We start from the raw sequence: 27,716 nt of genomic DNA, 5'->3' as shown, positions 1-27,716 counted from the left end.
TGTCCCCGTCAACTTCCTGGTTTTAGCCAAAGCCTGACACGTGGCGGGACAAACTTTCTGCAGTGGTTTCCAAGAAGAGTGGGGTCCTTTTCTTAGGTGGCAGAGACGCCGTGCTCTAAGCCGCACTGCCTTCCCATCAGACCCCGCTCCGACAGCCTTTTGTCTGCTGCTTTCGTTGCTGCCAAGCTTTCGCCATGTCCTGCTGGGCCTGATGAACAAATCTGGGCCTACTCTTCTCCTTCTGACCAATAGGAAATGAGGCGAGTGCCAGCGAGGAGGGAGATGGTTCCTTGCCAACGGTGGGGGTGGCAGAGGCGGAGAATCCTCCAGCTGGGCAGTTGGGACTGGCACGCAGCATCCCGCTGGGCCAGCTGCAGGGGTTCCAGATGGCCAGCCTTGGCTCTGTCTGTCTCCACTGCCAGCTTTTGTTTATGTCCCAGCGTCATCCCTCTCCCCGTCAAACACACGCTGAGAGTCCTGGCACACCCAGAGCTGTGGCAGGAGGCTTCTTGATGGAGATGGCCTTTCAAGGCACATTTCTCTTTAAAAAGGAGGACGGATGAGACAACTTTATTGTGGAAAACAGTTAAGGCCAAAGGGAATTGGACTACATAATGTCTGTTGACAGCATCTGGGTATGTCAAGTAGGAATCCAATCTTCTAGAGAGTAAGAATGTTTTTATTACAGCATGCTCAAAATGAAGACTAACCTGGAAAATTTAGCTTGGATCGTTTACAATTCCTAGAAATCCTTACTTAGTTGGTTAAAACATCAAGTGCCATATGATTTCATGGATATGAAGTTCATCCTAAAGGAGATCAGTCCTGGGTGTTCATTGGAGGGACTGATGTTGAAGCTGAAATTCCAATACTTTGGCCACCTGATGTGAAGAGCTGACTCATTTGAAAAGACCCTGATGCTGGGAAAGATTGAGGGCAGGAGGAGAAGGGGACGATAGAGGATGAGATGGTTGGATGGCATCACTGACTTGATGGACATGGGTTTGGGTGAACTCCGGAAGTTGGTGATGGACGGAGAGGCCTGGTGTGCTGCGGTTCATGGGGTTGCAAAGAGTCGGACACGACTGAGCGACTGAACTGAAGTTCAAGAACAGGCAAAATTAATTGAGGTGAGAAGTTGGAATTGTGGTTACCTATGGGAGGAGTTGACTAGGAAGGAGCAGGAAGGAAACCTTCAGAGTGGGGGAAATGGCCTTTACTGGGACCTGGGCAGTGGTTACAAGTGCTGTGCTGTGCTTGGCTGCTCAGTCGTGTCTGACTCTTTTTTTTTTTTTTTTAATTTTTTTTTTTTAAACTTTACAATATTGTATTAGTTTTGCCAAATATCGAAATGAATCCGCCACAGGTATACCCGCGTTCCCCATCCTGAACCCACCTCCCTCCTCCCTCCCCTACCCTCCATCTGGGTCGTCCCAGTGCACCAGCCCCAAGCATCCAGTACCGTGCATCGAACCTGGACTGGTGACTTGTTTCATACATGATATTATACATGTTTCAATGCTATTCTCCCAAATCTCCCCACCCTCTCCCTCTCCCACAGAGTCCATAAGACTGATCTATACATCGGTGTCTTTTGCTGTCTCGTACACAGGGTTATTGTTACCATCTTTCTAAATTCCATATATATGTGTTAGTATACTGTATTGGTGTTTTTCTTTCTGGCTTACTTCACTCTGTATAATAGGTTCCAGTTTCATCCATCTCATTAGAACTGATTCAAATGTATTCTTTTTAATGGCTGAATAATACTCCACTGTGTATATGTACCACAGCTTTCTTATCCATTCATCTGCTCATGGGCATCTAGGTTGCTTCCATGTCCTGGCTATTATAAACAGTGTTGCGATGAACATTGGGGTACATGTGTCTCTTTCCCTTCTGGTTTCCTCAGTGTGTATTCGTGTCTGACTCTTGGTGACCCCATGGATTGTAGCCCACCAGGCTCCTCTGTCCATGGGGAGAAAACTGGAGTGGGTTGCCATGCCCTCCTCCAGGGAATCTTTCCAACTCAGGGGTTGAACTGAGAGGGTAAGAGGCAGGAAGGCCAGGGGTCTCCAAACGGAGGAAATAGAATGTAAGTGTCAGACATTTGATGGAGAGATAAAGCAGCAGGAGGAAACAAACTACAAGTGTCAGATTTTTTTTTCCTTCTCTACACAAGATTAAAAGCAGGTTCCTCTTAAAATTCTGCATTGCCATGACGACACCTGGTTCCACCTGAACTTAACTTTTCTCAAACCTTGAGTTAACCAATGCGTTTTTCTTATGGAAATGTTTTTCTTTTTCTTTTCTTTTATTTATTTTATTATTATTATTTTTTACTTTACAATATTGTATTGGTTTTACGATACATCAACATACATCCGCATATATATGGAATTTAGAAAGATGGTAACGACAACCCTGTATGCGAGACAGCAAAAGAGACACAGATGTATAGAACAGTTTTTTGGACTCTGTGGGAGAGGTAGGAGGGGGATGATTTGGGAGAATGGCATTAAAACATGTATAATATCATATAAGAAACGAATCGCCAGTCCAGGTCCGATGCAGGATACAGGAAGCTTGGGGCTGGTGCACTGGGATGACCCAGAGGGATGGTATAGGGAGGGAGGTGGGAGGGGGTTCAGGATGGGGAACACGTGTACACCCGTGGCGGATGCATGTTGATGTATGGAAATGTTTTTCTTAAGCAATGTTAATTAAACTATGTATTTGCTTTGGAATTTGCCTTTCTTCAAATGGTTCCACCTAAGACTAACTTTTTTTTTCTCAAACCTTGGGTTGATAATAGCTCAACAAACCAGTATTGAGATCAATTGTTTTATGGCTGGGGGATGACACACCTCAATGCATCCTATCTCAAAAATGTATATTGTGGGAGAGGGGCCTGGTGAAACTCCCTCAGCCTTGAGATGTCTCTCTTATCTGATTAATAGCTTTCCAACAGACATAAAACATCTGGCTAAAGACTAGCAGGGGGGCACTCTTTCTGCCTCCTTCTGATGTCTACCAGAAGCTTTTCTGTCTCTTTTATACTTTAATAAAGCTTTGTCACACAAAAGCTCTCAGCGATCAAGTCTTGTCACTGGCCCCAGATTGAATTCCTCTCCTCCAGAGGCCAACAATCCTGGCATCTTTCATGGCTTAGCAGCAACCTTTCAGAACCCACATTGCAGGTGGATTCTTTACCATCTGAGCCACCAGGGAAGCCCAAGAATCCTGGAATGGGTAGCCTAGCCTTTCTCTAGGGGATCTTCCTGACCCAGGAATTGACCCGGGGTCTCTTGAATCAAAGGTGGATTCTCTACCAGCTGAGCTACCAGGGAAGCCCATAGGTATATTCACATGTGAAAATTCATTGAGACAGACATACCCTTAATAAGGTTAGTGTACTCACTATGATGTGAGTATGATAAATCTCAATACAAAAGTTAAAATTTTTTTCCATTGCCTATTGTGGGTTAGGTACTGCTGGCCATTCCCAATACATGTTCTTGTAACACAGACAGACAACCAGGCAGTTAAAATGTGACATAGTCAGTGTGGTTGGCAGGAACTACCGGTTTCTGGTCCATATGCATTTTCTCTCTCAGTAGTCACAGAATCCTGACTCTTAGCTGGGAACATTGCTACCCAGGATAAAGACTACATCTTCCAGGTTTCTTCACTTATGACTAGCTCCTGGCCGGTGTGATATAAGGGGGTGTGCCAATGGGATGTCTGGGGAGATCACTTAGAGGGAAGGGTCACCTTTGGAACCTGCCGCCCCTCCCAGTGTCTACTGTGTGGATCAGAGGCTGCATTTGCAACTGCCATTTTGGATCACGTGGTGACCTTGAGGATGAAGTTTTGTGGTGAGGATGCTGGAGAAGAAAGAGTGGACGATTTCATGGAGCTGCCACACTGGCCTCAGACTGCCCACCTTCACAACAGGTTTTTAAATGAGTGAGTAGACTCATGAGTGTTTGTCATCACATTTCGGGCCTTTGTTTCTCACAGTCTAACTAATCACAGGGTGACATGAGAGACACAGGAAGGCACTGGCTCAGCACGGATGGCCAGTTGCCATTGGCAACGATTTCTCAGACAAAGTGCCGCTGGAGCTGAGTCTTGAAGAAACTTGGCTAAGAGAGGTGATGTCTGTTAAAATGCTTTTATGAGCGAGTCTCACCTGGTAGGAAAATCCGTTAAGGATTGTTCATTTCCAGTCAAATAGACATTCTCTTACCTTCAAGAAACTAATAATCTGATCTGCCTTTTGGGCATGGAGCAACTAGAAATACTTCACTTGTACTGGTTATTTGAATAAACGTTGATAAAATGAATAAGTGAAGCTTTATTGCTTCGTTTTATTTGGAATATACCCCTAATGAAATTAAAGCTCTAGTTTATGCTCAAAGGTCATTTCTTCTTTCTTAAAAAATATTTATTTATTTATTTGGCTGCACCAGCTGACTCTTTAGTTGTGGCCTTTAGTGGTGGCCTAAGCTGAAGTTAAACGGTTCTATGAAGACCTACAAAATCTTTTAGAACTAACACCCAAAAAAGATGTCCTTTTCAAAATGCAAAAGTAGGAAGTCAAGAAACACCTGGAGTAACAGGCAAATTTGGCCTTGGAATACGGAATGAAGCAGGGCAAAGGCTAATAGAGTTTTGCCGAGAGAACGCACTGGTCATAGCAAACACCTTCTTCCAACAACACAAGAGAAGACTCTACACATGGACATCACCAGATGGTCAACACCGAAATCAGATTGATTATATTCTTTGCAGCCAAAGATGGAGAAGCTCTATACAGTCAGCAAAAACAAGACCAGGAGCTGACTGTGGCTTAGATCATGAACTCCTTATTACCAAATTCAGACTTAAATTGAAGAAAGTAGGGAAAACCACTAGACCATTCAGGTATGACCTAAATCAAATCCCTTATGATTATACAGTGGAAGTGAGAAATAGATTTAAGGGCCTAGATCTGATAGATAGAGTGCCTGATGAACTATGGAATGAGGTTCGTGACATTGTACAGGAGACAGGGATCAAGACCATCCCCATGGAAAAGAAATGCAAAAAAGCAAAATGGCTGTCTGGGGAGGCCTTACAAATATCTGTGAAAAGAAGAGAAGTGAAAAGCAAAGGAGAAAAGGAAAGATATAAGCATCTGAATGCAGAGTTCCAAAGAATAGCAAGAAGAGATAAGAAAGCCTTCCTCAGCGATCAATGCAAAGAAATAGAGGAAAACAACAGAATGGGAAAGACTAGAGATCTCTTCAAGAATGTTACAGATACCAAGGGAATATTTCATGCAAAGATGGGCTCGATAAAGGACAGAAATGGTATGGACCTAACAGAAGCAGAAGATATTAAGAAGAGGTGGCAAGAATACACAGAAGAACTGTACAAAAAAGATCTTCATGACCCAGATAATCACGATGGTGTGATCACTCATCTACAGCCAGACATCCTGGAATGTGAAGTCAAGTGGGCCTTAGAAAGCATCACTACCAACAAAGCTAGTGGAGGTGATGGAATTCCAGTTGAGCTATTTCAACTCCTGAAAGATGATGCTGTGAAAGTGCTGCACTCAATATGTCAACAAATTTGGAAAACTCATCAGTGGCCACAGGACTGGAAAAGGTCAGTTTTCATTCCAATCCCAAAGAAAGGCAATGCCAAAGAATGCTCAAACTACCGCACAATTGCACTCATCTCACATGCTAGTAAAGTAATGCTCAAAATTTTCCAAGCCAGCCTTCAGCAATACGTGAACCGTGAACTTCCTGATGTTCAAGTTGGTTTTAGAAAAGGCAGAGGAACCAGAGATCAAATTGCCAACATCCGCTGGATCATTGAAAAAGCAAGAGAGTTCCAGAAAAATATCTATTTCTGCTTTATTGATTATGCCAAAGCCTTTGACTGTGTGGATCACAATAAACTGTGGAAAATTCTGAAAGAGATGGGAATACCAGACCACCTGACCTGCCTCTTGAGAAATCTGTATGCAGGTCAGGAAGCAACAGTTAGAACTAGACATGGAACAACAGACTGGTTCCAAATCAAGAAAGGAGTACATCAAGGCTGTATATTGTCACCCTGCTTATTTAACTTCTAAGCAGAGTACATCATGAGAAACGCTGGACTGGAAGAAGCACAAGCTGGAATCAAGATTGCAGGGAGAAATCAGATATGCAGATGACACCACCCTTATGGCAGAAAGTGAAGAGAAACTAAAAAGCTTCTTGATGAAAGTGAAAGTGGAGAGTGACAAAGTTGGCTTAAAGCTCAACATTCAGAAAACGAAGATCATGGCATCCGGTCCCATCACTTCATGGGAAAAAGATGGGGAAACAGTGGAAACAGTGTCAGACTTTATTTTTTTGGGCTCCAAAATCACTGCAGATGATGACTGCAGCCATGAAATTAAAAGACGCTTACTCTTGGAAGGAAAGTTATGACCAACCTAGATAGCATATTCAAAAGCAGAGACATTACTTTGCCAACAAAGGTCTGTATCAAGGCTATGGTTTTTCCAGTGGTCATGTATGGATGTGAAAGTTGGACTGTGAAGAAAGCTGAGCACCAAAGAATTGATGCATTTGAACTGTGGTGTTGGAGAAGACTCTTGAGAGTCCCTTGGACTGCAAGGAGATCCAACCAGTCCATTCTGAAGGAGATCAGCCCTGGGATTTCTTTGGAGGGAATGATGCTGAAGCTGAAACTCCAGTACTCTGGCCACCTCATGCGAAGAGTTGACTCATTGGAAAAGACTCTGATGCTGGGAGGGATTGGGGGCAGGAGGAGAAGGGGATGACAGAGGATGAGATGGCTGGATGGCATCACCAACTCGATGGACATGAGTCTGAGTGAACTCCGGGAGTTGGTGATGGACAGGGAGGTCTGGCGTGCTGTGATTCATGGGGTCGGGAAGAGTCGGACACGACTGAGCGACTGAACTGAACTGAACTGAACTGAAGGGATCTAGTTCCCTGACCAGGGGTGGAACTTGGGTCTCCTGCATTGGGAGCTCGGAGTGTTAGCCACTGGACCACCAGGGAAGTCCTCATTTCTTCTTTTTGTGAACTCAGAACTTATGGTGAAAGACTTGCAGGATCTCTAATCAAAAAATTATAAACCATTACTGAGATACAGTAAAGAAGATATACATAAATGTTTTGAGATGCTCATTATTGTTAATATATCCATTTCCCTCCAACCGAGATCTTTCTTCATCAAGTGATGCTATAATTTTCCTCTAAGTGCTGTGTTAGCTGCATTTTCACAAATTGTTGTTTTGTTTCATTTTCATTCCATGCAAAATATTTTCTAATTGCCACGTGTCTTCTTTGATTCATGGGTTACTTGGATGCATGGTACATAGTTTACAGAGATTTGGGATTGTCCAGATATCTTTCTGCAATCTATTTCTAATTCCAGTACGGTCTGAGATCATACTTTCCATGATTTCAATTCTTTTAAATTAATTGTTGTAGCCGTGGTGAATGTTTTATGTGCACTTGTAAAGCATATGTATTCTGATGTCATTTTTGGCATGTTCTATAAATTCGATTAGGTCAAGATGTTTGGAAGTGTTGTACAGGCCTGCTAAGTCTTTGCTGATTTTTCTGCTTATTCTATTGAGTAGCATCACCATATACTAAGGGAGGGGCTTGCGTTGCCAGAAGGATTTTTTCTCAAAGCTCCTTCTCTGCTCTCAGCTCCCCTGTGTGCCTGCCCCTCAGCGTCTCTTCCCACCGCCTCATCCCTTCCCCAGTGGCAGACCGCAGTGGTCTGTTACTTGATGCTTGCTGGCGGGTGCTGACGGCAGAAGTATGGTTCTCTGTTGTTCCGTTTCAGCCCCAGCCTTGGGCGGGTGCTGGTCTCTGTGTCTTGGAAGTTGGGTTTTCTCCAATAGAGACCTAAGGGTGTGGATCCAGCTCCTCCCCTGGGAGTTCAGACTTTCTTCTCTTCCCTTTCTCCAGCGGCAGTGTGTCTTCACATGTGCCCTAGGGGTCAAAGTGTTGCTGGCCTGTCCTCAGTGGCTTAATGCCCTTTGTAGGGGAGAAAAGATATGGGTGTGATCTCATGCCTTTCCCACAGCTATTATCACATCCCTCTTCCAGTTTTGAGCATGGAGGAAGGTTGTCCCTGGACTTCCTCCTTGTCCCGTTTTTCATGAGTGTTTGGTGGCTTCATGTGAGACAGGCTGGGACATGGGGCCCCTTGTTGCAGTGCGGCAATGCCTGAGCCTGGACACACCTCTCTCAAAGCAACAAAATACAAAGAAACTATATGGGACTAAAAATAACTGCAAGGTAGTTAGAGCAGATTCTGAACAAAAGATACAAAGATACAACTGCCAGGTCTGAAGAACCAGGAGCAAAAACAGGATACTACATACCACCTAAAGGCTGGGCAAGCCACACCCCCAGCCTGACCCCTGGACACACCACTCGCCCAATATTAGGAGCAGGCCCTGCTCAGGGAGCAGGCAGCTAGCGAGCAAACCTGTTGTTTCTTCTTGCTCCCCTGTGCTGCAGCAGAGACGTCGATAAAGCCTCGCCTGAATTTCGTGGCAAAAATTTCATCAGTTTCTACTGATTGTGGAAAATTCTGAAAGAGATGGGAATACCAGACCACCTGACCTGCCTCTTGAGAAACCTGTATGCAGGTCAGGAAGCAACAGTTAGAACTGGGCATGGAACAACAGACTGGTTCCAAATAGGAAAAAGCATCAAGGCTGTATATTATCACCCTGCTTATTTAACTTCTATGCAGAGTACATCATGAGAAACGCTGGACTGGAAGAAGCACAAGCTGAAATCAAGATTGCTGGGAGAAATATCAATAACCTCAGATATGCAGATGACACTACCCTTATGGCAGAAAGTGAAGAGGAGCTAAGAAGCCTCTTGATGAAAGTGAAAGTGGAGAGTGAAAAAGGTGGCTTAAAACTCAACATTCAGAAAACGAAGATCATGGCATCTGGTCCCATCACTTCATGGGAAATAGATGGGGAAACAGTGGAAACAGTGTCAGACTTCATTTTTTGGGGCTCCAAAATCACTGCAGATGGTGACTGCAGCCATGAAATTAAAAGACGCTTACTCATTGGAAGAAAAGTTATGACCAACCTAGATAGCATATTGAAAAGCAGAAACATTACTTTGCCAACAAAGGTCCGTCTAGTCAAGGCTATGGTTTTTCCAGTGGTCATGTATGGATGTGAGAGTTGGACTGTGAAGAAAGCTGAGCGCCGAAGAATTGATGCTTTTGAACTGTGGTGTTGGAGAAGACTCTTGAGAGTCCCTTGGACCGCAAGAAGATCCAACCAGTCCATTCTGAAGGAGATCAGCCCTGGGATTTCTTTGGAGGGAATGATGCTGAAGCTGAAACTCCAGTACTTTGGCCACCTCATGCGAAGAGTTGACTCATTGGAAAAGACTCTGATGCTGGGAGGGATTGGGGGCAGGAGGAGAAGGGGACGACAGAGGATGAGATGGCTGGATGGCATCACTGACTTGATGGACGTGAGTCTGAGTGAACTCTGGGAGTTTGTGATAGACAGGGAGGCCTGGCATGCTGTGATTCATGGGGTCGGGAAGAGTCGGACACGACTGAGCGACTGAACTGAACTGAAGGAAGCCAAGAACCCGGCTGCTGCTGCTGCTACTAAGTTGCTTCAGTCGTATCTGACTCTGTGCGACCCCATAGACGGCAGCCCACCAGGCTCCCCCGTCCCTGGGATTCTCCAGGCAAGAACACTGGAGTGGGTTGCCATTTCCTTCTCCAATGCATGAAAGTGAAAAGTGAAAGTGAAGTCACTCAGTCGTGTCTGACTCTTAGCGACCCCATGGACTGCAGCCTACCAGGCTCCTCTGCCCATGGGACTCTCCAGGCAAGAGTACTGGAGTGGGTTGCCACTGCCTTCTCTGAAGAAGCTGGCTAGGTACCACGAGGAGAAGCACGCTGAGGGGCAGGAGCTCCTTGCAACTCCCGGAGGTTGTACCGTCTCAGGCTAACCCACCCTTGGCCTTTGTGATTCTTCAAACATTTTATCCGGTTGCTTCCTGCTGACTTGTCTGCTGGCCTTTTCTTCCCTTTTTGCCCGGTTGCAAGTGTGCACAAACAGGGCTCGCGTCCAGTCTCTCCTCTAAGGCGGAGCCCATCCACCCTTAGATTTCATGCTAGTTGTGTTGGCCTGGGACATCCGTTTTTTGATGGGCTCTAGCAAATTATGATTTTGTAGATTTTCTAGCTTTTTCTGGCTGTAAAGAGGGTCAGAAGGGATGATTATGAGTTCCTTTCAAAAATCATATTTATTCTCTATGGATGAAAATTTATTATCAGAAAAATGATTTTCAAGAACTGGTGTGGGGAGGGGGGAATAAAATTGGCAAAGAGGGTCAAAAGTGGCAAACATTCAGTTATAAAATAAGTAAGTCACGGGGATGTAATGTAAGCGTGGTGCCTACAGTAGCAGTACTGTGTTGTGTATTGGAAAGTTGCTAAGAGGGAGAGCTTAAGTTTTCATCACAAGAAAAAAATTATAACTATGGACGGTGATGAAGCTGACCTCCGGTCACGGTCATTTCTCAATGTATACAAACATCAAATTGTTATGTTGTACATCTGAAAGTACTATAATGTTATATGTCAATTACCTCTCAATAAAAATAAGTTAAAAAATTTTAAATACATGTGCATCAATATCTGTGAGATGTTCCAAAGGCATAATTCCAAACATGTTTAGTAATGAGCAGCAATGGTAGCTGAGTAGTTTCTCAAGATAAGTGCTCCCAGCAAGGAGACTCATTTAGATGTTCAAGTTCTAATGGTTTTTATTTTTTTAGTCATGCTAGATCTTAGTTCCCCAACCAGCGATTGAGCCCATGCCCCACTGCAGTGAAAGCAGGGAGTCCCAACCACTGGACCACCAGGGAATTCCCTCTAATGGTTCTTTACAGTCCCACTACTGTATTTGGGGTCGCAAAGAGTCGGACATGACTGAGCGACAGAACTGAACTGAACTGTATAGTTATAAGAAAACTGGAACATATTGCCACCTAGGTCTTGGTAACATTAATTAACTTCTTCAATCCTCAGTTTTCTCATCTGAAAAGATGGGGATAATGTTATAGTTCACACACAATAGAATTACAGAGAGTACAGGCAGAACTGAGCAAAGATTAATAATAAATGCTAAATAGATATTGTATCTATCATTGTGTGCCACTAGAAACAAAAACGTCATTTTGCTTAAGAGAGGAATGCCCATACATTATATTGCCCTTGTAAAATCATTGATAACATCCTCTTTCACTTTCTAAGATGTCCTGATTTGGACAATAAATGATACATGCTCCTATGCAAATCACACAGCTTGTAAGTTGGGGTAGCAGAGATTTGAACACAGGGCACTCTGGGCTTCCCAGGATGGGTAGTGGTAGAGAATCTGCCTGTCATGCAGGAGACACAAGAGACACAGGTTTGATCCCTGGGTCGGGAAGATCTCCTGGAGTCAGAAATGGCAACTCACTCCAGTATTCTTGCCTGAAAAATTCCATGGACAGAGGAGCCTGGCAGGTTACAGTCCGTGCGGTCACAGTCCATGGGGTCACAAAGAGTTGGTCGCAAGAGTGACTAAGCATACACTCCTCACCCTGCGTTAGGGCCGTGGAAATTCTAAGGTTAAAAGTAAGAAGAATTTCTGGCACAGAGGCCAAGATCTCTCCTTTCTCTCTAGCCTCTGCCCAGGCTTCATTCCAGGATGTTCCGCAGAGCAGGAATTATCCAGTATATTCCATGTGCAGAAGGCTGCCTTCTATTCTATCGACTTCTTGTTCTGTCTTGTTTGTCTTGCTTTTCATTTTGCACTTTCTAATCTGAGTAGTTCTCATTTTGATCCTTCCACGATATTCTCATTTAGGATTTCAAAATTAGCATTGAAAGGCAATTTTGCTTTAGCTCAAAGATGTTCCCCTTGAACTTTATAACAGATGACAAAATACTTGGAAGGGGAGGGATAAATTAGGATCTTGGGATTAGAAGATACAAACTGCAATATATGAAATAAGCAATGAAATCCAACTGTACAGCATAGGGAACTATATTCAATATCTTATAATAAACTATGATAGAGAAGAAAAAAATGTAATCACTGGTGAAAAAAGCACTTAAGATCCAGTTAGTGCATTGCAACCTAGAAATGCAGACCAAAGTAGGGGCTCCAGGGAACGAGGGAGGGCTTCCTCTGGGGGCATGAGACAGGCCAGGCGGTTGACATCTACCAAGGGGTCTCTTCTGGGGCCCTCTCTCCAAGCTCCTGGGAACAGCACTGTCATCTTCCTCTTGATGGGACACCTCCCTTCTCAGTCAGGAATGAAGCTGAGGCTCAGACCTTGTCAATTAGTGACCACGAGGACCTAAGGGATGGGCCTGGAGACCCCACCTGGGCTGATGGGACTCATTCCAGGGTTTTCTTAGAGGTGTTGGGATAGAGGCAGTCTCTTTCAATAAATGGGGGAGAGAGGGAGCAGCCTGTGGCTGCTGGTGGTCACTTCTGCCACCTCAAGGGGTTGAGGGACAAGGATGCCATCCCAGAGGAAGTGAGAGCCAAAGGTGGAGAAAGATTCCTGAAGAACTGGTTTCTGCCCTCCTTGTAGCTGAGGGAGTCTGGATGGCTACAAGGAATTCTCTAGGGGCACTTAATGACTATAGAGTAATGATCTGAGTTTGGTGAATACTGTCCAAAAATATCTGAGAGTCACACTACCTGTGTTTAGTGACCCCCTATTGTGATAGATTGATTGCTCTGTTCATTACTTCCTCGGACTGTGTCTTTGCAGGACCACCTAGCAAGAGCTGGAGCCTCGTTCCCTCTTTATTGAATCTGGGCTGGCTTGTGACTCACTTTGAATAGAAGAGTGGGGCAGAAGGGACAGTGTGCCAATTCCAAGCCCAGGCCCCTGCCCTGGGAGAGCTGCAGGCTAGTCTGCTGGAGGACGAGGGGCCATGTGGAAGACAGTCCCAGAGCCCCAGATTGCAGCCTGCCAAGACATGCAAGCAGAGCCACCTCGCCACCTGCCCCTGACCACAGAGGCACAAGGGAGCCAGCAAAGGCCGAAAGGACCACCTGAGGGAGCGTAGCTTAAATTAACTGATCTGCAGAACCGTGGACTAAATAATCGTTGATTGTCTTGATCCACTAAGATTTGGGGGTGATCTGTTTACCAGCAGTTAATAAACTAATACTCTTATTATGACTGATACTTTATATGCATTCATCAAGCACTCCAGCTTTGGAGATCAATCTGATTTTCAGTGCTGGCTCTATAACTTACTAGCTGTGTGACCTTGGGCAAGCTGTTAAAAAACCGTCTTTGCTCAGATTTCTCATCTGTAAAACAAAGATAATGACAGTAGTGATGAAGTTTGGGTAATATAAATGAAAATAATGCCTGTGAAGTACTTAGCATGGTGCCTGTTGACATCCAATAAACGCTTATCCTGGTGATGCATCTTCCAAAGTATCAACAGCAGCTGTTAAACCTGTTTTGTAGATGAGGAGACTGAGCCTCAGAAGGCTAAGTTGAGGATAATAGCTACCAAATATGGAGAGTCCACTCTGTCCTGGAAGCTTCTTAAGCCACATCTTCTTGAATGGGAGCCGTAGAGTCTGGAGGTGCAGCACAACCCAGGGAGCCCAGGTGAGGCCTGGTTAGGGCCAGACAAGGGAGAAGAGTCCACCCCCTCACCACCTGGAGAGAGCGTGACGTCTGGACCTGAAGAGTTTGCAGACCAATGTTCTCTCAGGGAGGAGATGAGCCTGAGCACAGGAGAGCAAGGGAGGCCTGTAAGATTCCAGGGAGGGGCCACCCCACCCTTGTTTCAGCTTTTACCCAGTGCTGCAGGGCTGGGGTCCCGACAGGTATGATTTCCCGATCACTCTCTCATTCTGCTTCCCACAGCTGGGTCATGTGCCACTGAGCACCGCAGGGCACTTTGTCTAGACTGTCTCCCTGCCCCAGCCAGACAAAGTTAGAACTGTGAATCACAGAATAAATAGGTCTTGGATTCTATGTTCCTCCCCAAATCAGAATAGTTGTACAGCAATTAGTGGAAAGGTAAGACTAGTTCCCATGTCCTCCTGAAGTGCCAGAGCATCTAGAAAAGTGAAGGTGAAAAGCAGTTGACAAAATAACCACCATCTTGATTATATTTATTGTTTTTGTCCAGATCCCTCTCTTCCTACGGGCAAACCCCAAACTCCAAATTAACTTGCTCATGCACTAAAAGTAGACCCTGCTGTCCAAAAGATCTTTTTGGCACAAGACCTAGGAAGAGATCATTGGTAGCCCATTCTGCCTTCCAATAAGCTCTTAGGATAAAGGCAGCATGAGATTTCTATTTCATTTTCATATCTGAACAACTCTGAATGAGGTGTCTTGACTGGAGGTATTTTTAGAAACACTAAGAAGAATGTTCTTTCCTCCTCTCTCTCACTTGGCTGTTAGACCAGCCTTTCTCTCTCCTCTTCTGGGAATGTGTTCGTTTCTATCTACACCCAAATATTATGAAGAGCCTCAGCAAGGAGTGGGATTTTGCAATGTGGAACCAGAGCCTTCAGCTGACTCCAGCTTTTGCAAAAAGAACCCACAGACCGAGTGACTTGTTTCCAGGATTCACAGGATGCTGGCATGTGGGATGTGGGCGATTTTCCTGTTGCCTTTAGTGACCTATCTTTTCTATCTCTATGACCCAAGTCTTAATCGTCTAACTGCACAGCTGAGGGATTTATCACAATTTTCATATTATTTTAATTCAATTCAAGTCGTTTTTATTGAGCAAAATGTAAAGGAAAACTCTCAATTGGCCCAGAAGCAAGTTAATTAGAAGAGTTAAATAATAAAACAATACAATATATACCCTTCTCATACTCAGTTAGAATTCCCAGTGCTTAAAGTAATGCCGACTCATGTTGGGGGCTAGATAAATGCTTCTTGAGTGAATGAATGAATGAATATGCCAAATGCCGGAAGGGATAATGCCTCTGTTCAGACCTTCATGTCTCTCTAGACTACCACAATATTTTTCAAATATCTCCCAGCTTCCAGTTCTCTCCCACTCTAATCCAGTCTCCATCTGACTGTCACTGCAATCTTTACAAACTGAACAGTTACTGATGTCACGCCCAAGTCTAAAACAGCCCTATTACAAGGCTGTTTCTTGGCTCTCTACTGCCCTCAGGATCAAGTTTATTACATTATTCATTTATTTACTGAGCCAAAGACCTCATGGGGCTGTTTTCTGAACTGTGCTTGAATACTTCTAGTGACAGGCATCTTCCTATGCATTCATCACACATACAGACAACTCTGGTTATTAAAATGAGTGAAACAGCCAGGACTGGACCCCAGGACTCCTTCGTATGAGGGCTCTCCAGAGAAGGGACCAACAGGGTTGATTGACCTATTTATCTATCCATCCATCCATCTATCCATTCATCCATCTGTCTACCTATTCATCCATTATCTATCCATCTCTATCAGGAGATTTACTATAAGAAGTGGCTCATGCAGAAGGAAATGGCAACCCATTCCAGTATTCTTGTCTGGAAAATCCCATGGACAGAGGAGCCTGGCAGGCTACAATCCATGGGGCTGCAAGCAGAGGACGAGGAGGCCCATTGTCTGTTGACTACAAGCTGGAGAGCCAAGAGAGCTGGTGGTGTAATCCAGTCTGGGTCTGAAGGCCTGAGAACCAGGGGGCTGATGGTGCAAGTCTTTGAGTCCAAGAACCAAGAGCACCAGTGTTCAAGGGTGGGAGGGAACGGGCGCCTCGGCTCAGGCAGAGAGTGAATCCAGCCCTCCCCCACCGTTTCGTTCAGTTAAGCGCTCAGTGAACTGGAAGACACCCACTTACCCTGACGAGGGGCATCTGCTCAGCCAGGTCACTCTTGCTGTGACCACTGATGTTCAAAGGGATTATTGCTTTCGTCAGATTCCCTGGTGGCTCAGACGGTAAAGCGTCTGCCCACAATGCGGGAGACCCGGGTTGATCCCTGGGTTGGGAAGATCCCCTGGAGAAGGAAATGGCAACCCACTCCAGTACTCTTGCCTAGAAAATTCCATGGATGGAGGAGCCTGGTGGGCTACAGTCCATGGGGTCACAAAGAGTCAGACATGACTGAACAACTTCACGACTTGGATTAACAACTACCATCTTTATCACTGTTTCTATTTGTTGTTCTTGCCATTTATTCCTATTTTTCTCTTCCATTCTTTTCCGGCCATTTATGATTTTAACTGAACATTTTACATGATTCCATTTTCTCTCTTTTCTTAACATATCATTATACTGTTTTAAAAAACTTTTTTAGTGGCTTCCCTAGAGGTTGAAATATACACTTACAACTAGTTCAACTCTGCTTTCAAATAACACTATACCATTTCATGGGTAGTGTGAGTACCTCATAATAGCAAAATAATTCTAATTCTTCTAATGATCCTAATAATAACGCTAATACTAAGCATATGTAATTAAACACATCATTGAGATGCTTCCACAAGGAAGCCCCACCATCATGCTATGAGAAGTCCAAGTCACACACAGATGGGACCTGTGGGTGCTCCAGTTAACAGCCTCATCTGAGCTCCCAGCCAACAGCATCAACTGTCAGCCATGCAAGTGAGATACCTTGGGGTATAGCTCCTTCAAGTCTTCATACAACTCCAGGTCCACCTATCATTTGACTGCAAATTCATAACAGTCTCTAAGTAAGAGAAATTTTAGGGAAGTCAGTGAAAATACTGTGCATAATACTGTAATGGATGGCACATATAATACTTTCCATCCAAATCTACAGAACTCACAACACCAAGAGTGGACCCTGATGTGCACTACGGACTTTGGGTGATAATGATGTGTTGATGGAGATTCATCAATGTAAAAAATGTACCCCTCTGGTGGGGGATGTTGATAATGGGGTGGGCTATGCATGTGTAGGGGCAGGGAGTGGATAGGAAATCTCTGCACCTTCCTCTCAATTTTGCTGAGAACCTCAGTTCAGTTCAGTCATTCAGTCGTGTCCGACTCTTTGCGACCCCGTGAATCGCAGCACACCAGGCCTCCCTGTCCATCACCAACTCCCAGAGTTCATTCAAACTAACGCCCATCAAGTCGGTGATGCCATCCAGCCATCTCATCCTGTCGTCCCCTTCTCTTCCTGCCTCCAATCCCTCCCAGCATTAGGGTCTTTTCCAATGAGTCAACTCTTCGCACGAGGTGGCCAAAGTATTGGAGTTTCAGCCTCAGCATCAGTCCTTCCAGTGAACACCCAGGACTGATCTCCTTTAGAATGGACTGGTTGGATCTCCTTCAGTTCAGTTCAGTTCAGTTCAGTCGCTCAGTCGTATCCGACTCTTCGAGACCCCATGAATCGCAGCATGCCAGGCCTCTCTGTCCATAACCAACTCCTGGAGCTCACCCAGACCCATGTCCATCGAGTCAATGATGCCATCCAGCCATCTCATCCTCTGTCACCCCCTTCTCCTCCCGCTCCCAATCCCTCCCAGCATCAGAGTCTTTTTCCAATGAGTCAACTCTTTGCATGAGGTGGCCAAAGTACTGGAGTTTCAGCTTTAGCATCATTCCTTCCAAAGAAATCCCAGGGCTGATCTCCTTTAGAATGGACTGGTTGGATCTCCATGCAGTCCAAGGGACTCTCAAGAATCTTCTCCAACACCACAGTCCAAAAGCATCAATTCTTCAGCGCTCAGCCTTCTTCACAGTCCAACTCTCACATCCATACATGACCACAGGAAAAACCATAGCCTTGACTAGACAGACCTTTGTTGGCAAAGTAATGTCTCTGCTTTTGAATATGCTATCTAGGTTGGTCATAACTTTCCTTCCAAGGAGTAAGTGTCTTTTAATTTCATGGCTGCAGTCACCATCTGCAGTGATTTTGGAGCCCAAAAATAAAGTCTGACACTGTTTCCACTGTTTCCCCATCTATCTGTCATGAAGTGATGGGACCGGATGCCATGATCTTCGTTTTCTGAATGTTGAGCTTTAAGCCAACTTTTTCACTCTCCACTTTCACCTTCATCAAGAGGCTTCTTAGCTCCTCTTCACTTTCTGCCATAAGGGTGGTGTCATCTGCATATCTGAGGTTATTGATATTTCTCCCGGCAATCTTGATTCTAGCTTGTGTTTCTTCCAGTCCAGCGTTTCTCATGATGTACTCTGCATATAAGTTAAGTAAACAGGGTGACAATATACAGCCTTGATGTACTCCTTTTCCTATTTGGAACAAGTCTGTTGTTCCATGCCCACTTCTTACTGTTGCTTCCTGACCTGCATACAGATTTCTCGAGAGGCAGGTCAGGTGGTCTGATATTCCCATCTCTTTCAGACTTTCCCACAGTTTATTGTGATCCACACAGTCAAAGGCTTTGGCATAGTCAATAAAGCAGAAATAGATGTTTTTCTGGAACTCTCTTGCTTTTGCTATGATCCAGTGGATGTTGGCAATTTGATCTCTGGTTCCTCTGCCTTTTCTAAAACCAGCTTGAACATCAGGAAGTTCACGGTTCACGTATTGCTGAAGCCTGGCTTGGAGAATTTTGAGCATTACTTTACTAGCATGTGAGATGAGTGCAATTGTGCGGTAGTTTGAGCATTCTTTGGCATTGCCTTTCTTTGGGATTGGAATGAAAACTGACCTTTTCCAGTCCTGTGGCCACTGCTGAGTTTTCCAAATTTGTTGGCATATGGAGTGCAGCACTTTCAGAGCATCATCTTTCAGGATTTGAAATAGGATCTCCTTCAAACTGCTGTAAAAATGTTGTCAGGGAGTGGCTTTAAATAAAAAAGAGAAACAGTTTCTCTTTAGTTCATTTCTCTCTCTCTCTCTCTTTTTAATTTCTGTAGGTACCTTGTCAAAGCACCTAAAAGAAACATATGGACACTTAGAATTCTCAGCCAGGAAATCTCCATAGTCAAATGTACCAGTTTATTAGGTATATTTTCTAAGAATGTCACTGAAGTTCCCAGTGTTGCAACTTCCCATCCCTGCATGAAGAAGAATCTTTTCTCTATTTTCATGCTCCTGCCCATCAGGCTTTCACCAAACATCTCCGCTGAGCCTTTCCAGCTTCTGTCTGTTCACTGCTCTCAAAGCCAATGCCACCAATGTTAGATTAAAAAACAAACAAAAAATGTTCCTCAGCAGAGGAATGGATAAAGAAGCTGTGGTACATATATGCAATGAAATACTACTCAGCCATGAAAAGGAACAGAATGGTGCTATCTGCAGAGACATGGATGGACCTAGGAATGGTCATACGGAGTGAAAAAAGTCAGAAAGAGAAAAATAAATATTGTATATTAGCACATACATGTGCAATCTAGAAGAATGGCATAGATAATCTTATCTGCAAAGCAGAAATAGAGACACAGACGTGGAGAACAAATGTTATGTATACCAAGGAGGGAAAGAGGGGGAGATGTGTTCGAGGTTGGGATTGACATACATGTAATACTATGTATAAAATAGATAACTAACGAAAACCTTCTCCATAGCACTGGAAACTCTACTCAATGCTCACCTAAATGGGAAGGGAATCTGAAAAAGAGTGGATGTATGTAAACATAAAGCTGATTCACTGTACTGTACAGCAGAAACTAACACAACAGTGTAAAGCATCTGTTCTCCAGTAAAAATTAATAGTCCCCACAGCAACACCCTGCTTCCAGGAATCAATATCTACTTATTTCATACATTGCAGCATAACACACACACCCAAATTGTAGTAGCTGAAACAACAGTATTATTACCCCCACTTGACTTCCTTGGTTGACTGGTGGGGCAGTTCTCATGTGTTTATACACATGGTGCCTGGGACTGAAAGCTTCACAGGGCTTGATGTTCAAGATGACTTGCTCACATGGCTTCAAGGTGGCTTGGAGCTCAGTGAGAGCTGGTGATAGGCCTCTGATGGTTTGGGTTTCTCCAGCGTGACAGCTGCTTAGAGGGACATCGCAAGAGTGAGTGTTCCAAGGGACCCAGACTTCTCAGGACCTAGCCTTGGCCATCCCAGAGTATCATTCCCTAACTCACTCTGTTGGCCAAGCAAGTTACTAAAATCAGTCCAGACTCAAGATCAGGAAAATTAGATTCTACCTTTTGATGTGAGGAATCACATGTACGTATCAGAGGAGTGGAATTGTTTGGGACCATCTTTAAAGATTAACTATTACAGATTTTTTTTCCTTCTTTTTTTTCCCTTGCAGTAAAACTCCAGTTTTTCCAAAATCCGGGCTGTGCGCAAACTCAGTATTAAGTTATTAAAGGCTGACTCTAGATGAATGCACCCTGCTGGTGTATCAGTCAGGATCAACTAGGTTGAACTATTATTACACCTAAGCTCAAAATCTAGAGTCTAATGCCACAGAACTGTTTCGCACTCACACTTCGTGTGTGCATGCTAAGTTGATTCAGTCGTGTCCAACTCTTTGCAACCCTATGATCTGCAGTCTGCCAGGCTCCTCTGTCCATGGGATTCTCCCCAGGCAAGAATACTGGAGTGGGTTGCCATGCCCTCCTCCAGGGGATCTTCCTGACCCAGGGATCGAACTCGGGTCTCTAACATCTCCTGCATTGGCAGGCAGGTTCTTTATCACTAGCGACACGCACACCACGTGTCCACAGAAGTCTTACTCTGGGACCCAAGCTGCTAGACCTGTCGCTGCCTGGACCATTGCTGGTCACTGTGGCAGAGGGAAGGACAGTTTGAAGAGTCATGCGTGGGATGGACAAGCTTCCAGCCGGAAGTGATTCACGCCACACCCACTCACAGTTTCTTTTCCTTTTTCACGTGACCACTCCCAAGTCCACAGGGACGGACAGGGGTCCCATCCCACCGTGCAGCTGGATGGTCAACCAGACATGTTTGGTGAATGACCCTAAGACCACCACAGGCGATATTTGTATTTTAACAGAGGTGAATGCCTTAAGTCAAATAAATACATGTCTAAATGGTGGGGGGTGAGGGGTGGTTTCCAGGCAGCAGTTAAAAGTTGGATTAAGGAGGAATTAATCAAGGCTTTCAGTAGATCCTCTCAGATCCCGCCTTATAGCAACCTCTGCTGGCCCTGACCAGGGACTCGCCCATCCCAGTGCAGTGCTTCCTCGTTCCTTTCTGCACACACTCAGATGGAGGAGGAAGAAGGGGGAAATGACGGTTCATGCACAGGATGCCAGACCTCGGCACTCTTGTTTCCTTTGACGTAGTTCTTGCTCGAGTTCAGAACAGCTCCCCCTGTCTTCAGCTGAGAGTAGACCACCCAGTCCTTCATGGTGTCCATAAGCCTGTGTATGTGACCCACGCGGGGCCAAGGACACAGGACTTGGGAACTGGTCCTCTCTCCCTCTCTGGGAAGATCTTTTGTCTTATATTTCGTCCTGAGTCAAATAGACCTAGATGTGGATTCCACTTCTGCTACTGTATAATGTTGGCCTCAATGTTTCTGAGCCTGGGCTCCTCGTCTGCAAACTAGGGATGGCAATATCTACCATGCAGAGTTGTCACGAGGATGAACTGACTAAATGACCATACTACTTACCAGCTGTGTGACCTTAGGCAAATTACTTAACCCTACTTAACTCCTGGGTTGTTGTGAAGCTTAAGAAGTTAATATTTGTAAAGAGTATACAACAGTACCTTGCACATGCGGATCATTACTTAAATGTTGGCTTCTTAACATTAAGGTATGAGAACTGGCTGAAACAGGGAAGTGCTCTAACCAAATCTTCCGACAAATGTGAGTTCTCTTCTCTCCACCCTCTCGGGCCCAGTTTTGGTTGTAGGAGTCTGGTTTCTCTGAAGACCACAGAATTCCGGGCAGCCTACTTTCTGGCTTTGAACAGGTTTAAGGTGGTTTTTGGAGAAGGCAATGGCACCCCACTCCAGTACTCTTGCCTGGAAAATCGCATGGACGGAGGAGCCTGGTGGGCTACAGTCCATGGGGTCGAGAAGAGTCGGACACTACTGAGCGACTTCACCTTCACTTTTCACCTTCATGCATCGGAGAAGGAAATGGCAACCCACTCCAGTGTTCTTGCCTGGAGAATCCCAGGGACGGCAGAGCTTGGTGGGTTTCCATCTATGGGGTCGCACAGAGTCGGACACGAGTGAGGCGACTTAGCAGCAGAAAAATAAAGTAACAGAGACCCCTAGTGGGCTCTGGTAGCAAATACTCAGACTGGTCTGTGCCTGTGACTGACGGCAGGTGGGTGGGGACCAGGGCGCTGTACAGCTGTGGCGCAAGCCTGCACGCTGGGGGCCACAGGGCTGAGGGGCCACATCAGTGCGGCCTTCACTCTGAGGCTGGTCTCGTCACCAAGGCTCTGTGCCATCAGAACCGCACTCCCGGGCAGAGTCCGTCACTGCATCAGCCCACACAAGCGTCCAAGAGGATCTGGACTCAGGTAGCCCTGGGAGGCAGCAGAGAGAGGCCAGGAAGGGCTGGTAGAAAATGGACGGGGCTAACAACCCTAGCATCTCTGATTTCCAGTTTCCTGGTCGGCAAGATGGTTACTGTAAAGATGGTTTAAATGAATGGATGTAGAGAGTTAAGTACCATATTGACACACAGAGAGCATCCAAGAAATGGTAGGTATTGTGACTGTTGTCGTTTTATGGTGGGTGAGTGTACATGAGCTAATTAGGTTGTACATCTACACAATACTGGACAAGGTGGAAGGCCCCACAGTTCACAGAAGCTGAGACAAAAGCAGACCCAAGAGCTGCGATGGTTAAACAAGACCTCCTGGAGGAGACTGAATCCGGTAGGAACCTTTGGTGACAGTAACAAAAATGACTATGAGGCTGTGTTGGCTCATAGAACTTGGAAAACTTGATCTGGCAGCTTGAAGGTTTTACCAAAGACCCCGACTCTTGTTGTTTTTTTTTTTTTAATTATCATGATGTGTATAAAACATCCAAAATATTTAGAAAACGGCATAACATTCATCTTGGGAAATAAAATAAATATAGTTGAAGCTTTTTGGCCCTTCCTCAATCACATTTTTTTCTTACGTTCTACCCCACAAAGGGAACGACCATCCTAAATTTGGTGTCTATCCTTTCGACACATGCATTGACACTATTACTATATGCATATGTATTCCTAAACAACAGATGGTAGAACTGCATATTTAAAAACCGTATCTAAATATATCACAGAGTATGTATCCTTCTGAAACTTGCGCTTTTTTCAACTTAATGTTAGCTTTTTGAGAAGTCTCTGTGGATATGTGTAGGCCTAGCTTATTTTCACTGCTGTATAATATTTTATTGTATGAATTTACCACAATTTTCCATTCTCTTCTTTTGAATCTCTAACTACTACAAACAAGATATGAATGAGTTTATTTGCGAGCTAGACACATCTATATGGCTCGTCTTATTGCTTTATTTTGGTGTCTTTTTATACACGAGAGTATAAAACAATGTTTTTAGTTGGTAGGAAGGACATTTAAGTATTTTTGTTTACAGTTTGTGCTTTTGATCTTTTGGCTTTTCCAACCCCAGGTACATAAAGATATTTTATATTTTTTTCAAATAGTTAAAATATGTAGTTCTTTAATTCACCTGGAAAAGATTTTAATGCATAATGTGACTTGGAATTCACTTTTGTTTTTTTCATACCATTAAGTAACAGACCCAGCATCATATATAGGGGAGGTCATCCGTTTCCTGATAATTTACAATGCCGTCAAGGTTGAAAAACAAGTCCTGTGCATGTAGGGACCTTTTCTATTCTTTACCACTGGTTGGTTTTTCTGTTATTGTGTTAATAGTGCAGCACTGTGATTCCTTTAGCTTCGTATTTTGATAGCTTCTAGATCTAGTCCTTATATCATGTTTATCTCCAAAATTGACTTTGTTAGTATTGGCTTTTTGCTTTTTAAAATTTCATACCTTAATAATTTAAATTTGCCAAATTTGATGGAAAAATTTATTTAAATTTAAATGAATTAAATTTATAGAACTGACATCTCTGGTATTCTAGCCATGAAAATAATATTTTTAATATCTTCTTTTAAAATATATAAACATTTTTATAGCTTAATTTCTTAAATTCATTCATGTGTTTTGTTAGATTTGTTTAGTTACCCTTAAAAATGTTTTTTCTTATACTACATTTAAAAAACTCTATTATTAGAGTGTAAGAAAGCAATCATTTTTGTATACTGGTCTCATAACCATACAATTTATGAATTCTCATTAATCCAATAATTAATCTCTATATTCTATTGGGTTTTCTACGTTACCTGAAAATAATTACAGTTTTGCTTCTTGCTTTCTAATACTTATACCTGTAATTTTTTTTTTTTTCTTGTCTGGTGCTAGTAGGATCCTTGTTTTCCGACTCTAAAGGGAATACTTCTAATTTTTTACAATTAAAAATCTTTTATGTAGGTTTTTGCTGGATACTTTAAAAAAGGACATTTCATTTTTGTTTTCTTCTTTTTTTGAAGGATTTTATTTCTTTATTTATGTTTATTTTTGGCTGAGCTGGGTCTTTGTTGCTGTGTGCCGGCTTTCTCTAGCTGCGGTGATCAGGGAGCTACTCCAGTTTTGGTGTGCGGACTTCTCATTGCTTGCTCGTTGCAGAGCACGGGCCCTAGGCACAGGGGCTTCAGTAGCTGTGGCACGGGGAATTAGTTGCCCCACAGTGTGCGGGATCTTCCAAACCAGGGACTGAACCCTGTCCCTGCGTTGGCAGGCAGATTCCTAACCACTGGACAGCCAGGGAAGTCCAAGGATGTTTCCTTATATGTTAGCGTGCTATGAGGGGTTTTAAGGACATTCCCTGGTCAGAAGTCTAGGTATAGCTTAGGTGGGCTCTTTGTTTAGGGTTTCTTAGGCTGCAATTAAGGTGCAGAGGACCTACCTAACTTCTCAACTATAAGCTTTACTTGGGAAGCCTTCAGTTCCCATTTATGTGGTTGTTGGCAGTATTCAGTTCCTTGCTGCTATATCTTGCTTCTTGGTAGCAGCTGGATTCTTCAAAGTAAGCAAGGAGAGAGTCTGCTATTGAGATAGAGTCTTATGTAAGTAATCACAGGAGTGACACCCTATCCGTCTTGCTCTCTTTAATTGGTTAGAATCAAGGTACAGATAGCCCCACGCTCAAGGGCGGGGAACTACACAGAGGCATAAACACCAGAGTTGCTTTAAGAGTTATGTCTGCTCTAGTCTGCTCTCTGGTCTCCAGTGATTAATGCTCTTCTCACATGCAAAATGTATTCACTCCCTACCAGTTCAGTTCAGTCGCTCAGTCGTGTCCGACTCTTTGCAACCCCATGAATTGCAGCACGCCAGGCCTCCCTGTCCATCACCAACTGCCGGAGTTCACCCAGACTCACGTCCATCGAGTCAGTGATGCCATCCAGCCATCTCATCCTCTGTCATCCCCTTCTCCTCCTGACCCCAATCCCTCCCAGCATCAGAGTCTTTTCCAATGAGTCAACTCTTCGCATGAGGTGGCCAAAGTACTGGAGTTTCAGCTTCAGCATCATTCCCTCCAAAGAAATCCCAGGGCTGATCTCCTTCAGAATGGACTGGTTGGATCTCCTTGCAGTCCAAGGGACTCTCAAGAGTCTTCTCCAATACCACAGTTCAAAAGCATCAATTCTCCGGCGCCCAGCCTTCTTCACAGTCCAACTCTCACAACCATACATGACCTCAGGAAAAACCATAGCCTTGACTAGACGAACCTTTGTTGGCAAAGTAATGTCTCTGCTTTTGAATATGCTATCTAGGTTGGTCATAACTTTTCTTCCAAGGAGTAAGCGTCTTTTAATTTCATGGCTGCAGTCATCATCTGCAGTGGTTTTGGAGCCCAGAAAAATAAAGTCTGACACAGTTTCCACTGTTTCCCCATCTATTTCCCATGAAGTGATGGGACCGGATGCCATGATCTTCGTTTTCTGAATGTTGAGCTTTAAGCCAACTTTTTCACTCTCCACTTTCACTTTCATCAAGAGGCTTTTGAGTTCCCCTTCACTTTCTGCCATAAGGGTGGTGTCATCTGCATATCTGAGGTTATTGATATTTCTCCCGGCAATCTTGATTCCAGCTTGTGTTTCTTCCAGTCCAGCGTTTCTCATGATGTACTCTGCATATAAGTTAAATAAGCAGGGTGACAATATACAGCCTTGACATACTTCTTTTCCTATTTGGAACCAGTCCCCCCAAGTCTTGCCTCATTATAGTATAAACTCGTTATAGTATAAACTCTCCAAAATCTCAGACAAGATGAGCCTCCTGGGGTGTAGCTTGTGAGCACAGCTTCTGTGGACCTGTGGAACTAAAGAGATGAGTTATCCGTTCCCAAGACAACCAATATACACCTGTGGAGAGGCATAGGGTAGTGGTTATAGACATTCCTGTTCAGAAAGGGCAAAAATGGAAGGTATGAAGAAGTCACTCTTCCACAACAGTTCAATCCAGAGATTTCATAATACCAGTTAAGTTCAGTCGCTCAGTTGTGTCTGACTCTTTGCGGTGCCATGGACTGCATCATGGCAGGCTTCCCTGTCCATCACCAACTTCCGGAGTTTACTCAAACTCATGTCCATTGAGTCGGTGAGGCTATCCAACCATCTCATCCTCTGTCATCCTCTTCTCCTCCTGCCTTCAATCTTTCCCCAGCATCAGGGTCTTTTCAAAAGAGTCAGTTCATTGCATCAGGTGGCTGAAGTATTGAAGTTTCAGCTTCAGCATCAGTCCTTCCAGTGAATATTCAGGACTGATTTCCTTTAGGATTGACTGGTTTGATCTCCTTGCAGTCCAAGGGATTCTCAATATATGATTATGTTATTACTCTGACAGATAATGGAGTGTGTACTTACGTATTCTTTTGTGCTCTAGAATCTTCTGAGTTAGTAGGATTAAGATATTAACATAAATACTGCATTTTCAGAGGTGAAGTCAATTTTTTTTCTCGGGATTCTCTTACTGCCTTTCTTTGGTTATACCTGATACAATCTCTGTGACTGTATTATTGTATAATACATTGTTGTTTGGAAATCCCAAAGTTTTCTTTTTTGCATATATACAGAAACAGAAGAAGTAAGTACTCTTTGTTGTTTTCTTTTGCAATAATATTTTTTACCCTTTTGGAAAACTTTTCTAACTTTTAAAATATTATATAAAGGCATTTATTATTTTATAATTTAATATGCTTTATTCTAAAATAAAAGAAAATGTACTTATGATTTATTGTATTATTTTTCAGGATGGATCATTGACTTAAAAGGAGACATTGGAAGACTCCCCTTTTCAACCCATAGCTGCACAGTCTACGTTTAAGGAAGCTGAAAAAAATGAAACTCATATATCTCTGACTCGTAGAAGAGAGGAAAATACTCCAAAGAAACTATGTGAAGTTGTGAAAATAAAATGAAAATAGGAAAACTATCTTTTCTTTGACACACACACATATATACACACACATATATAATTTACTTCTTGTGTTTTTCACAACAGAAAACTTTTGAACAGTATTATGACATAAGGTAGTTTTTATTAATTAACTTTTATTTGGCTTTGTGCTGTGCTGTGCTAAGTTGCTTCAGTTGTGTCTGACTTTGTGTGATCCTATGGACCGTAGCCCACCAG

The 27,716-nt window shown here is 43.8% G+C and overlaps 1 long non-coding RNA gene across 1 annotated transcript; it reads left to right on the top strand.

Moving 5' to 3' along the window:
- Positions 1-491: 491 nt before the first annotated feature.
- Positions 492-27,512, top strand: LOC133237393 (uncharacterized). The gene is made up of 2 exons (XR_009733174.1): positions 492-1,130; positions 27,334-27,512. It is a non-coding gene; the product is annotated as an uncharacterized LOC133237393 (long non-coding RNA).
- Positions 27,513-27,716: the final 204 nt, after the last annotated feature.

Source organism: Bos javanicus, chromosome 24 (assembly GCF_032452875.1).
Source record: "Bos javanicus breed banteng chromosome 24, ARS-OSU_banteng_1.0, whole genome shotgun sequence".
NCBI classification, from domain to species: domain Eukaryota; kingdom Metazoa; phylum Chordata; class Mammalia; order Artiodactyla; family Bovidae; genus Bos; species Bos javanicus.
This window is presented reverse-complemented; position numbering and strand designations above follow the sequence as displayed.